Raw genomic sequence first — 15,769 nt, 5'->3', positions numbered from 1 at the left:
TGAGAAAGTGTGGAATCCCATTTATATATTTCAGGGATGAGTACCAATCCAATATGTCTTATTTCTTGATGATTTTTATAAAATCATCTGGACCTTCTTACCTTAACATTGAAATTTCAGTGTATCTTACTTCTATATGCTACACACACATACACAGAGAGAGAGAGAGAGAGAGAGAGAGAGAGAGAGAGATCTGAGACATTGTTCCTTACTGTTTTTCAAATTATTTCTCTTGGCATGTTGCTAGGAACCTCCTCAATTGTTATTCTTCCTATATCATACTTTATGCCTCTATAAAAATCCATTTTAAAGTTTTATCCCTTCTCCCATTTCATTTTCAGTTTAAATTTTCCTTGTTCACATCACTGAGCCTCCAGCCCAGTATAGTGAGATATATGTTGTCCTACCAAGAGCCCATCATTCTCATATCTTAAGCTCCAATACATAATACAAAATTAAGTTATTTGATACTATCCTAGTCACTGCCAGTGTTTTTCTTTTTCTTCTGAATTCCTAACCTTTGGTTGGTAATGAAAGTACCACTTTTCCTTTAAAGCCCTTTAACTTCTAGTCCAGAATGTCATAACTTGATAGAAAATACAGATTCTTTCTAGATTAGTTTTATTTGATTCATATGGGGAAGATGTTTAGGGTGAGAGGGCATTATCACTTTTCTCCACATGCATCATGAGAAATTAGTGATAGTCAGTGAATTCAATGACATTTATCAATTTCATAGCTTCTTTCATTATGTAGCACATCTCCCAAATGCCAAGGTTAGATCTTCTGAGACAACTTCTTAACAAATCGGCAGGGATTTAGCAATTAAAACTTTCATTTTACATAAGAATCTCAGAATTTCTGAGTAGACCTTAGTATCCATTCAGTCCAATTTATTCCAGAAAGAGAAAACTCACTCTAAGACACTCAAAAAGTAACCTTCCAGCCTTTGCTTAAAGATCTACAATGAGAATATGTCTACTACTGCCCATTCTATTTTAGGATAATTCTAATAATGTGAACATTTTCTTTTTTTTGACATTAACTCTAAATTTGACACTTTGTAATTTGTACTTATTACTTCAAAGGTCTCTTCACTCAGACCAAATAGAACAGGCTTTTCCACACTACAGGCTTTCAAGTATTTGAATGTTAATATGTTCCTTTAAGTCTTCTCTTCTTCAACTAAACCTCCCCAGTTCCCTCACATGTTCTGTCACTGATGACCCATTCTGAATGTCTTCCTCTAACAGTTCTCAAATTTATAAATGTCTTTCTTAAATTGTGCTGCTCAGAACTGAACCTAGAATTGAAGATGGGGTATGAACAAGACTGAATGTAATGGTACTCTAACTTCTTTGTTTTGCTGGAGTTCTCTTAATGGAGTCATAAGATTACACTCTTTCTCAGCTGCCATATAATTATCTACTTGTACCGAGTTTACAATTCACTAAATCTCCTGAATATGTTTTTAACCATATTTCTGTATTTGTCATGTTGTAAAAGAAAAATGAGAACAAAAGAAAAAAACAAGAAAAAAGAAAAAGTAACACTTCCCCCCCAAAAAAGTGAAAACAGCATGCTTTGATTTTCATTCAGTCTCCATAACTCTCTCTTTCTCTGGATGAGATGGCATTTTGGGGTCATCATCTTGGATCATCATATTACTGAGAAGAGATAATCTATCATAGTTGATCATTATGTAATCTTGCTGTTACTGTATTCAGTGTTCTGCTTCTACTCACTTCATTCAGTATCAGTTCATGTAAGTCTTTCCAGACTTTTTTGAAATCAGCCTGCTCATCATTTCTTTTAGAATAATAATATTCCATTATATTCATATATCATAACTTATTCAAGCCCCAACTGATGGGCATCCACTCAATTTCCAATTCTTTGCCATTATAAAAAGATCTGCTAAAAACATTTTTATACATGTGGGTCCTTTTTTCTCTTTTATGGTATCTTTAGCATACAGACCCAGTAATGACACTGCTGGATCAAAGGATATGCATAGTTTTATCTAAATATGTTTTAGATAAACTATTGTCTAATCATATCTCCTCTATGTTATACCTACGAAATAATTTCTCACCATAAGTTTAAAATAACATTTATTCTTATTAAATTTCACATGATTAAATTTGGTCAATTATGTAGCTTTTTTATCCCAACTTTCCAATCAAATAAATGTGTGTATAAACTACCCCTCTTAGCTCTGTATCATTTAAAAATTTTATAAGTATATCATCTATGGCTTTATACAAGTCATTTATAAAAATTTCCATCTCTTTAAGTTGAAGCATAGATCTCTAGCAATTTCTCTAGACACTTTCATCCAAATTAAGATTGAACTATTTAATGTCTTCTCTGAATTTGGCCATTTGACCATTTAATCAGAGCTAAACCTATTTAACTGTATGAGATGGCATCTTTCTATTTCCAAGTCAAGTTGTCAAGTCAGAAAACAAATATTAAGTATCTACTGTGTGTTAGGAACTATTTTAAGCATTGGAAATTCAAAGGGAAAAGAAATCAGTCTCTTCTCTTAAGAAGTTTAGTCATATAATAATACAAGTATAACATTATTGATTAAATTATTTGTTTAAATAAATGTAAACTATAACTGTGGTATTCCCCTGATCTACCAGTTTAGTATCTCAGTCAAAATAAAATTAATTTAGTCTAATAATATTTTATGGTCATGCTGACTGTTTATGATCCTTTTATATCCTAGATGTTCACTAACCATCTTTGTATTAATACAGTCTAGAATTTTATTATGAATAAAGCTCGTAATGATAATCTGCAAATTCTACTCTCTTCCCTTTTTTTGAAAATTAGGACATTTGCCCTTCCCAAGTTCTATAGTTCCTCTCCCATTCTCTACAAACCTACTAAAGCAAATGTGCTTTAATAGTCATATTTACTGTAGCAGAGGAAGTAGTCCAACCAGGCCAGGTTCCTTGAATTTACTTAAAGATTCACTTACTTTCTCTTTATTTGTCTTGAGTATTAACTGCCTATTAGCCTTTTTTGTTTAATCTTTCCTAGATCAAAAGTCCTTCTTTTAGTTACAAAAGTATATAAGGATAAGAACTAGATGGAAATCACTGGTATAGAAATAAAATTCCCAAGAAAGCAACTTTTTCCAAACAGAATTACTTCTAGAGTTTGAGAGAGTTGCTTAGAGTACTGAAAGATTAAATGCTTAATCTGAATTTCCAGAAAAGATTGGAGTATTTTACATAAGACTCTTCTAATTGATGAAGAGAATGATGATTCCAAGATTAGTGCTTGCCAGAACAATGGTGATGAGATCTTTGAAGAAGAAAGATATTTTTCATTATTAGAAAGAGGACCTGCATAATTCCAGGCTTTCCTAGGAACTGACTCAAGATATATCAAAAGAAACACAGAATAACTTTGAAGGTAGACATGATGGCAAAGCTGGTACCTTAACATGTTTTTGATTTTTAGACTCTTTCATTAGAGACTTTGGAGAAATTCTCATTGAGAAAAATTGGACTACTCTCTTGGTTGAGATAAAATATTTTTCCCTGTGGAAGAACTTATTCAATCTGTATATTTTCTGTTATATTCTTTTCTGTATAACTTCTCTGGTGTCTGTTCACTCTTTGTGATGGTTTTTTGTGTAACCTGCAAAAAGTACACGTATATGTAGAAGTAACCTATAAGTATTCAAACCCATAGGCATAAATTTTAGTAACACTTCCATTTTAAGAGATAAGATCCAAGAAAGGTCATTTTTAACCCTAAAATTCATGTCTTTTGACCAGCAATGTTTAGGGGGATAAATCACTATAATTCTAATTCGATGTCCCTCTCTGAAATCAAAATAGTAAACAGCCTCATGATCCCTTCTCTTTACTCCCTTAAAAGAAGGACTCATAATCTCTCTTTAAAAAGACTGAGAAGATTCCAGAAACATCTATCCATCTTCCTTTCAAGTTGCACTAAACAAGCCTTTTGGACATATTCATAACCTGTAAGACAAAACAAATATCTCAGAAGTGGTTTGCCCAGCATCATACAACCAACATGTATAAAAGGTAGTGCTTGAACCCAGGTCTTCCTGACTTGTACTCAGTTCTCTACTTACTATGCCACATTTTAACAGAAGCATACTAAAAATTGAATAACTTTCTGTTTTCAGTTATTATTGTGCTATCCACCTTGAGCTCCACACCCATTCTTCCTTTAAGCATTCTTTTTTTTTTCAATTTCAATTTCAATTTTCAATTCAATTTTTTTCAATTCAATTTCAATTTCAATTCAATTGTTGTTCAATCATTTTCAGTCACATCCAACTCTTTATGACCACATTTAGGGTTTTTGGGGACAAAGATATTGAAAAAGTTTGCCATTTTCTTCTCTCATCCATTTTACAGATGAGGAAACTGAGGCAAACAGGGTTATATTGCCCAGGTAAGTGGTTGAGATTAGATTTGAATTAAGAAAGATAAGTTTTCCTGATTCCAAGATTACCATTTTATCTGTTGTACCTTCTAGCTGCCCCATTTTTCCCAAGAGTTAAAAAATAAAATAAAACAAAAAGAAAAGGCAAAAATATTTTAATGTTGCCTTGCATTTTCCTAACCAGTCTTATCGCATTCTGAGCTTTATCACTAGTCACTGTATTTTGCCATGTCAACTTCTTCTCTCAATATTTTTCACAATCATTTCTATGGCTAGAAATTAGGTCCTTCCTATTGGCCCTATTGGCAAATCCTATTGGCAAAAATTCCAGAACCGAATTTTTCTTTGTTATTTTATTCTTTTAAATAATTAATTTAATCACTAACAGAAATGAGGAAATAGAGATAGGTAAGTTATTTATCTAAAACCATGTAGTAAGGATTAGAATCTCAATCAGGAATCCAGTGCTTTTTCTACAATTCCATTTTTATACTATAAAATTTTATATTATTTGCATGTTTCCTTAAAATTTCCTTTTTATATACCTTTTATATACCTTTTTTATATACTTTATATACCTTCTTGACAATTTTCTTTAGACTGCAAACACTTTGAGAACAGGAATTTAGTGATTGTTAATCATTGCATCCCTAACCACTTTGAAGACCAAAAGAGTCTTCAAGCCTAGCTCATGCTAAAGGCTGAATTAATCTTTGCTGAATTGAATTAATATTAGAATAAATGGTTATAGATTCTAAAATTTTACTCTATTAGTTGATAGGAAAAATATATTTTTTATTCCCTTCCTTTTTTCTATTCAACTAGGCCCTTTTATGAATATTTTCTCTAGATGTAAACATAAAAATCTCTCAACTGGTTAAAAACTTTTGGTCGGAGGCCTACTCATCTCTGTATTTTCAATTTTTCTTTTTCTGTTTTTTTTAAATCAAGATAGATGTGAGATCAGTTTCTGAATTTCCTTTTACCAGTTTCTCATGCAATAAACTTACTGAGCCCTGACCCTTTAAACTCTTCCAGGAGAGAATTTTAACACCTCTATTATTGCTTTTAGATAGCAGTCATCTCCAAAAATTTTGTTTACTTCTTGTTTGATTAGCTTATCGATATGCGGCACAGAGTAGTTCCCATGTAAGCACTTTAGGGACTAGAATGTTTTTCCCAAAAGGAATAATTTAAAGCAGGTTTGAACTCTTAAAAAAAAAAAAAAAAGATTTGAGAATTTTCTTTTTAATAGGCCAAAGGCCAGGACAACCATAGAACAGTCATTTTTGCATCTCATAAAATGCAAATGCTGCTTTCAGGAAATAAGAAAAAACTGGGACAGGAAAAGAATAAAAAATGGAGGCCATCTAGGGCTTGAATAGGTTGCTAGGACTCCTCAATCTTTCAAATCCCTGAAATTTTAGTTGGGTCTGTTCCACTTTTGATTATTCAAGATATATGGGTCCTGAAAAATGTTTGCTACAGCATAATGCTATTATGCTTGGAAAAGTAGAGTATTAAAGTCAAAATTCAACTCTGCAATGCAAATAGGGCATTAATAACATGCCGAAACAAAATGGGGTACACAGATAGAGACGCAAAGAAAGCACTAATGGACAAATCCAAACACTCGTCAAACTCTTCTCAAGTGCTCCTAACAGCAGGAAGCCAATTACTTGGGGGGAAAAATGAGGTTTGTTTCATGAGCACAATATTACAAATGCAGCTCCTTGATCCTGACATCAAGGCAGAACTTTGCATTTCCAATAGAAGCTGGCAGTGTTTCCAGATTGATGGCTTGGTAGAATTTACCTGGGGTTAAAGCCAAGGAAGGACTTAAGATATGGAAAAAAAAATCAGCTTATTGACTCCCTAAACTCAACTCATATGATTACCATATAGTGTATGATACTTGGTATATTTTAATTCAGAGAGAGAAGGTAATTTGTAATTGAAGAAGAATATGGTATCCAGAGAACAGTGGCTAATCACAGCAGGAGTCTCAGGCAATCTCAAAAGTGTTTCTTTATTGCCAACATGATGACATGTCTTTGATCTTTTATGGTGGCATTTGAGTGCTTATTTCCATCAGGTGAATAAGAGAAACATCACAATACACACCCACGCACCATTTCTGAATTAATTGTTTTAATTATCATTATTTAATAATGTACTTCCCAAGAAGAAAAAATGTACATTTTTGAAAGTTCACATTTAAAAAAAAATGTTTTCATTAAAAAATCATCATTGCCCTTAGTCTGAATACAAACAGATCTAATTCACTTGATTTTGTTTGTATACCCTTTTCCTTCATTTTCTGGTAAACAGATAGTGGGATTGTTAATTACAATACACAGTATGCTTAGTTAAATACTGGTGTGAAGGGCTTCTCTGTGCTCTTAAACATCTGCCAAGTTTCCTGTGAGAAAAAGATACATTTTGATATGAATGAATGACTGGAAGTTCTCAGGAACATTTGGGTAGCCTCTGGCATAGTAGAGAAGAAATACGTGTTGTGTCAAACTGAAGGAAAAACTCAATTTTTTCATGCTATTCTTTATTATTATATCTGACCATCTTAGAAATTAAATATAAGCTGGTCATTTTACCCAGAAGATTAATTCATGAATCTACAAAGCAGACACTCACCAAGCAATGCCTTAGAATGATTCTCAGATAGAAATCTGCCACCCAATAAAGAAACAGACAAAAGAGAGGATAGTCTATTTAATTTTTCCAAGCATGCTTTCTGACTCATACCCTGATGGATTTTGTACCATATTACCTGCTTGATTTCTCATTTTTCAAATATTTTCCCCCAAATAGCTTTTAACTTTTTCTCTGGTAGCAATCAGGATTTAATTATGGACATTTTTCTATAATCACAGCAGCATAGTTAAGTGGATAACAACATCTCAGTCAATAAGACCTGAATTCAAGTACCGCCTCTTATACCGATAGGCTGTGTGATCATCACTTAACCTCCCATTAGCTTAGGCAACTCTCTAAAACAAAGACTTGCTTGCCATTCCTCAGACATACCATTATATCTCCCATCTCTGAACCTTTATCCTGACTGTCCTGCTAGTCCGAGACCCACGTGTCTGGGATGTAGTCCTTCTCTACCATCACCCTTAAGGATATAGCTCAAACTCTTTCTACATGAAGTCCTTTCTGTTCCACTTAATTACTAGTGCCTTCCCTCCCCAAACTACCTTTTATTTATATGTGTATTTTATATACACATTTAGTCTATATACATGTGTAAGTTTTCAATCTTGGTCAATCTCCTTAAGGCCAGAGACTATTTCACTCTTGTCTTTATATCCCAGAGTCTACCTTGGGGCTTGGAAATAGAAGGTGATTAATAAATGCTCATTGATCAATTGATTAATTTGCTAAAAATCACATCTCTGCAATGAGAGATAAGATTTCCTGATCAAATTCCATATGCCAATAAAATTACAGTTAGTAATTAGTTTCCCCACCCTTCCAAACACAAAATCTTTTTCTCTGTCATACCAGAGATCTAAATATTTGTAAACATATAACTTTCTAATCTGCTTCCACCCCAGTTTTCATCAAGACGTGCAGGGTCTTATAGAAAGAGCCATCAGAATAATCTACTGAGTGAAATGGGGGTAGAAAAATCTCATCTACAGCATGTAGAGAGAGATCAACACCAAATAGATTACTCCCAAAGAAGCCAGGCCAAAATGTAAGTACCCAGGGGAAAATTCATACCCAAACTATGTCCTCATCCCATCATCTGACTACAGTATCCAAAGTTCATTTCATGTTAATGTATAAACACTATTTTTACTTTATGGATTGAGCCGTTGATCACTTGGTCTCATTGCTGCCTTGGTAAAATATGCAATCAATAAAAACAAGCCCAGCATCTGCTAAAGTGACTGTCTGTGAATCCTAAGATAGCAGGTGCTGTATGGATTGAGTTAGTCATCTCCTTAGAGAAGACTTCAGACAGATGGCCATGAAAAGAAACAGATATAAGTGACTTAGATGCCACTAGATAGATTTCAAACTATTATGTCAATTGAATAAATGATATTATTAATGTATACAAGCAAAGAGATATGGGGGTTACAAATAGAAGAGGAGTCATGGAAGTTATTTGTTTGGATGGAAAAGGTCCAAGGGGAATGGTCTACTTCCCTTCCAATTAATCCCTATAAAATTTACTTTATGTTTAAACAAAGCTAGCAAACCACTGAGATGCTTTTCAGCTGTGCTTTCCTCAGAATTTATGAACCCTCAGGAATTGTGTACTCATATCTAGGGCAGAATACAGCATGAATTACTCTGAATTATTTATGGCAAGATACTAAAACATCCTTTTTTAATCTCAAATTTGAGTTTAATAGAATTGGTTCCCCGCCCCACTCCCCCACTGGTGAGATGTTAAGAGCATTCAGCTATATTGGCTCAAAGTCATGCTGGAGAACATAAGCCAGCATGGGTGGACTTTGCCCTGATCTTCCTTTGCCTACAGTTGCTTTTTAACTTGATGTTTTTGCAAATAAGAATGAAGATCTAAGAACTGGTTCCTAAGGTTTTTGTATTTGTCACCTGGGGCTCCCAGAGAGGGCAAAAGATGGAATGGCTTAAAAGTTTAGATGGGTATCTGGAAAGAGGATTATAATTGCAAAATTGTTGTTACAACCTATGATGTGATAGCAAATCCATATTAAGGACAATTATGGAGCTATGAAAGTAACTCCATAATAGTAGGTTCCTTTAAAGCAGCAGTACAATTCTATGGCTAGATTTCAGGGGATCTGAAAGTTTGGATGGTTAAAAAAATGTCAACTTGTTCTTCAATGGCCTCTAACTGAAATGTATGATTTCTTTCCATTATAATTGCAGATAACAAAGCATCATTCTGAGAAGGCAACTATAGACTTTATCAGACAGGAGTCTGATGAAAAAAAAAAAGCTTATGAAGCTCTACTTTAGAGAAAATTCTCCTCTTCCTCAGAACCTTGATGGACCTTGAGACCATCAAGAAGGAGTCAAAATAACTTTTTCAAGAGCTGAACTTTGGGAAAACAAATGACTGTTAAAGATTCCTTAAAACTTTCCACTAATGGTTCAAGTTGATTGACTTCCAATACAGAATATAATCTATGTCCCCGACTTGTTTATATATATATATTGTTTTCTACAACTGATATTATAGATTCATAGGTACCATACTTAAGGAGCTTTCCTCCTAGTACAACTGTGTGAGGTAGGTAGTTTATTCATCCTTACACTTAAGAAAATAGAGAGATGAAATGGCTCACCCAAATTCATACAGCTAATGTGTATTAGAATCTGAGGTCAAATATATCTCCTGTCATCAAAACTTTTAACACTATTTTTCCCACAACTTAATATCTCTTGCTTTTTTATTATCTGCTGTTTATACCTAATATTCTTAGACTTGAGTATAAACTATAAAAAAAATTTCAGTTACAGAAAAGGAAAATATTGAATAAAATATCTTAAATCAAAATCATTATAAAGCCTGATCACAAATTTAGAGTATTCTTTAGAATATTTTAACTTCTTTAGAACAGTTAGAATCAATAATTTTCAGTTTGCATAGATGATTCTAAACAAAAACAAGAGAATTTGATCTAAAAATTCTACTTCTATGAAAAACAAAAAGAGATCAAAGCTCAAAAGAAAAGTCCCACATATGTCAAACTATTAATAGCAACAATTTTATGGTAGCAAAATGTCTAGATGTTTATCAACTGGGAAAAGGCCAAATAAATTGTGATAGATGAATGTTATAAGGATGGATTTGAAAAATTTAGAGAACTAGGAGAAGAAATATCAACTGATCCAAAGTAACCAGAATCAGGAAAACAATACACAGAATAACTCTAATAACTGAAACCAACAAAAATAAATAAACTGCACTTTGTGGTTATAATGACTAAGCTTTTCCCCAGAGAAAAGAAAGAAGGGATCTTAAGCTACCTTTTGGATATAGGAACCCACTGTCACACCTGGGTGCTGTGTTGATTAGTTTGGTGAAAACATTTTTTTTCTATTTTTTTAAATTTTATGTTACAAAGAATGGAAAACAGCAGAGGAAAGAAGAAGGGACATATCTGGAAATAAAGGTGATGTTTAAAAAGTAATAATTCTTAAACTTTATAGTAAATGTCAAATTCATATGTTCACACTCAAAATCTTTTTTGTGTTAGCCCCACAGAAAACTCAACCTAGAGTGCTTGGGTTTTACTGAAACATAATGTGTGAAGTAAAATAGTAAGAAGGAGATAAATCTAACATGTAGAGTGCCTTAAATGCCTACATCAGAAATTTAAATTTTATTAAGAGGAAAGTGTAGAGCCATTGAATAATTTTTTAATATAAAGGTGCAGATGATGGTGGTGGTATATTAGGAAGATTGCTGAAATAATAGTGTAGAAAGTGAATTAGAAGGAAATAGACTAGAGGCAAGGGGCTATTTGTGTAAGCAAGAAAAGATAAAGCCTGAATTAGGATAATTGAGTGCAAATAGAATGAGCTAGATATTGAAGATGATGAAAAAATTAAAAACTGGCTGCATCAATATTTGTTCTTTTATTTTAGGTGATAGGGATTCATCTAGTCTCTGACCTTGTAAGCTTCCAAAAATCAGATGTCAGAGCCTCTAAAATTGTAAGAAACTGTTCAGCTAGGAAATCTGGGAGTCTAGAAGTCAAGTCCCTGTTGGGTTTTGCAGGTAGTCCAGTACTGATACCCCAAAGAAAGGTCATTGGGACTCAGTAATGCTGTAACTGAATTAAGATTCATCTGGCAGTGCTATCACTTTTGCGTGAGAACATGAAATCACGTAGCTGTGTTAAGTCTTAGCCCACTCTCCACACAGGTTGAGGAGATATAGGCAAAAGTTTGCCTATAATATATTTTGGGGGAGATGTTTGTACTTTTGTTATTGCCACATCTTCAAAATAAACATCCCCTTTGGAAGAACTAATTGATGTCAAATTGCTTAAAATGGAACTGGGGTGCTGATTACTGATGACTAACAGTAACAGGGACATACCCAAAATAAAAGTTCAAGCCAATGACATTAGAGCACCCTTTAGGGATTCCTTGTAAAACTGAAGGGGAGGTGTGGAAACCTGACTTTAGGGTAGTAAGCCCATAGCATACTTCCACATATAAATATACATGTTACTTTTCCCAATAGAATATAAGCTCCTTGAGTGCAAGGAATATTTTTGTTTCCATGTTCCAAGGTCCTCAAAGAGTATCTAGTATGCAGTAGGTGTTTAAGGAGTGATTAGTTGTTAATTGATTGATGAGTAAGACAAAGAAGGCAGAGAGGCAGAACAAGAACTATAAATGTATTCTCTTATGGAATCCAGAAAAGCAAAGGGATTATCTTTCATTTAAAATGCCACGGAAAAGTCCAGGTGGATGAGATACCTTTCTGGCAACTGACTAGAAGGGTAAGCATAGTTTAAAAATATTCTGTCCTGTGTGTATATTTCATTTTGGAATTAAATTTCATAATAGGAAACCTAAAAAAGATGACAAATAAACATCCACATAAAAGAATAAAAAGGTTTAGTTTCATGCCATATCAAAACTTTTCTTTCTCTTGGAAGACAATTATCATTCATAGAAAAGAAGAAATCACTTGTGTAAAGCAAAGAACAGGACAGATGTTAGCATAAGAACAGATATTCTTTGAGATGATTTACTGAAGCTTTTTTCTCTCTTAAAAAAAAAATGAACACATAGGAAGGCATTAGCACAATTTAGCCTTTGTAGTAGTTTAACACTGAGGCTAGAATTGATAGCAATAGAGTACCTTAAACAGCAATTATATTGATCAAGATTAGTCATTTATGACCTTTGAAGTTTTGTAAATTGATGCTGTATAAAACAAGAAAAAAAATGGCATTGATGGTTTCAAGGGAAAATTTGCTTTGTGAGATGCTGGTGCTTGCATTGCTTTATAAATCATCCCTTTATATTGCCAAAGGGAATACTTTTCTCTTTCCTTTCAATACAGAAAATCCCTGAATTTCATAGACTCTCAGGGTTGGAAATGATTGTTGCTTATAGCATCATAGAAATAAAGCTATAAGGGAACTCATAGGCCCTCTAGTCCAACCCCTCCATTTTACAAATTAGAAAACAGAATACCAGATAAGAAAACTGGTTTGATCAGAGTCACCCAAATGGTGAGTAGCAGTGCTAGAAATGGAGCCTATAATCTCTGAATCCACCATTACCCCTGCACCATGCTTCCTCTCTTGTTGGTTTAGATCTTCAAATCTATAAACATTTATTAAGTTCCTATCATGTGCCAGGTGCTATGTTTATTAAAACAAAAATGAATCAGTTTCTCCTTTGAAGAATCTTATATTAAATTGGAGAAGGGGAAGCATATAATGTATATACAAATAAGACAATGTCAAGTATGTACAAAATATATTCATGACTAACATATGTTGCAAAAGACTCCATATGTATAATAGGTATTGTATTATTTCTTTCCTTCTCAGTGGATGGAGGGAGAGAAAATTTGGCACTGGAAATAAATTTTTTTCCCAAAAAAATGTAAATAAAGATAAATCATCCCTTTGTATCTAAATTGTCAGAGATGGGAATGTCAACAAACAAGGAGATCAGGAAAGGACTTGTGGAGGAGATGGCATTTGAACTAAGTCTTTAATTAAACTAAGGCTTCCTTTAAGAAGCCACAAGCATGAAAGGTATAGGAATTGCATGGAGGCAATCTTTGCAGCGGTAGGGAGATAAAAGATAGAATGTCATGTCTGTAGAATAGAAAATTTGCCAGCTTGACTGAGGGAAAAAGTATGCATGAAAACACATTGATAGGAAACTTGCCTAACTAGAAAATAACTGATATCCAAAGTGTACAGTGAGGATATGTATATATCACCAAATGTCCCACAGGTCCCACCCTTTTCTTGATCTTGACATATAATAATTTACAGTATAACCCATTGACTAAACAACTTTTCTTAGGATTATAACTATCAGAGAAAATATTAATACACTGTCCCATAACAAAAAGATATGTATAATCATCATCTATAGGATGGACAGTAAGCCTATGATTGGCACCTTCTCTCTTTATGCACAGTTCATGGCACATTTAGTAAGCCCTGCACAAATTCTTTTTTATTTACTGAATGAGTCAGTATGCTTCTTGAGCCCAGATCTTTCAAGTTACAGATTAGCTCTCTAATACTGACTTTGATGTATTATTTATGTAAACATATAATGATGATGGTAGTGATGATCTGACTTTTCCAAAAACTCTTCAATCTTTGCAAAGCTCTCTATCTTATTCAATTCTCCTAACACTGTAAGTTCTGTATCATTGTTTCTTATTTTTTGTATATTGTCTCCATTTTACAAATGTGGAAAATGAAACTCAAGTTATATGATTTGTCCGTAAAATAGTTTCAACTAATATCAGAAGTGAAAATTGAACTCAGTCTCTCCCAATGCAGCACTCCTTGCACTATAGGATCCCATCTCTACATTCCTTTATACTTAAGGATAAATGAGCTTCACTCTCAAGTGCACTTCAGTGTGTTGTGTAAATGCACCCAAACCTATGTGCTGATGAGCATAGCAATTAATTATCAGTAAACTAGAAAAAAAAATTGATTTAGATTGGTTCAACTTCTTTGGCATTTAATTGTTGCACCAAATGCATTTAAAAGTCACAATTATTTGGACTGATATATCTCTGGGGGAAATCAGGAACCAAGTGGGAGTCACCTGCCTCAGTCATAGAGAGGTCATCTAGTCTAGTTCATCATTTAATAAATTTATTGAACTTCTAAACAAGGGATGTTTTAATTAGTTTGGCTGTTTTTAAACTTTTGTGGCTTACCCCATTTCTAGAATAACCTGTGGTGACAGTTATGGATGCCATGCAAGCTATTTGAGTTAGTTTATGAACTGGACTGGAAGATGATCAAGAACTATTAGAAGAAGAGACTGTGGCTACCTTATTGAATAATTGTGTGCCTGTAGTTTTATTATTTCTATCAGAGAATTATTACACAGGAATAGAAATGGTTCTTGTTGATATAGAGTAATACCTTTGCCTCTGACCAAAAATTCTATAAAAGTAGCAGTTTGTCTCAAGGGACTTTCATACCGAAAAGACAAGACAGAGTCTAGTAGAGTCGCTATTTATTGAGTCAGGTAGATAAGCTTTTCACTGAAAGTAGGATACATTATTGAAATTGTTTAGAGAAGGAAACATAAAACCATCAAGTTGTTCCAGTAACTTATACTACTTGCTGTAATAAAAGTAGGAAAATAGATGAAAAGTAAAACAGGAAAATGAAGAGACAGTAAAAGTGAGTCAGAAAAAAAAAAAGTAAATGATATCCATAGTTGTTTCTACCCAACAGTAATATGATTATTAGCTCAATGTAGATGACTAAACTGAATAATTAAGTCCTTAAGTTCTCAGATGAGTCAAAAAACCACCAAAATGCCACACTTATTTTATGCCATGCAGAAAGAAAAGCATCCTTAAGGCTCTATGAATCAGTGTTTTCTACAAAATGAAGTTCAAAATGGTAGCAACAAAGATCCAGTCCAATAGAGATAAATACACACACACATACACACACACACACACACACACACAAGTGTTACACAAATTAAAATTAATTTCAAATTCAATCTTGGGCCATCTGCCAAGAAGCTTTTTGCAATGGGGGCATTTTTTTAATCTGAAAAATAAATAAACATTCACCATGAGGTTTTCCTAGTGTGCTGTATAATAATGTTCTGGGCAGAAATGTTACACACCTTCATCAATTTTACAGTGCACATGGGTAAGGGATTTAGTAATCAAGGACTCAGAAATTGCTCAGTCTTGCTTATGAGCAAACACTTAAGCTATAGTTAAAAGGACCAATTTAAAATGAATGCTAAATGGACCACTGCACAGATCACCATGGACACCATCCAAACTTTGCCACATGGTGTTAGGAGTTAGTTTTAGTCCTTCTCCTCCCACCAGGGCTAATAGTTTCCCTCTGAGGGTACTTCCAAATTACTTTGTATATATCATGTATATACATAGTTTCTTGCATGTGCCTAGTTAGATCAAGAATTTCTTAAAGGAAGGAACTGCTTTTGTTTTTCTTTATATCCCCTCCATATAGTATAGTTTCTGGTGCATTAGTGAATATTTAGAAAATGATTGTTGACTTGATTTAGGAGAAACTCATACTGGAGTCGGGAGGTTCAAATGTGACCTTACTCACTTAGTGGCTATGTAATTCTG

Source organism: Antechinus flavipes, chromosome 3 (assembly GCF_016432865.1).
Source record: "Antechinus flavipes isolate AdamAnt ecotype Samford, QLD, Australia chromosome 3, AdamAnt_v2, whole genome shotgun sequence".
Taxonomy (NCBI): domain Eukaryota; kingdom Metazoa; phylum Chordata; class Mammalia; order Dasyuromorphia; family Dasyuridae; genus Antechinus; species Antechinus flavipes.
This window is presented reverse-complemented; position numbering follows the sequence as displayed.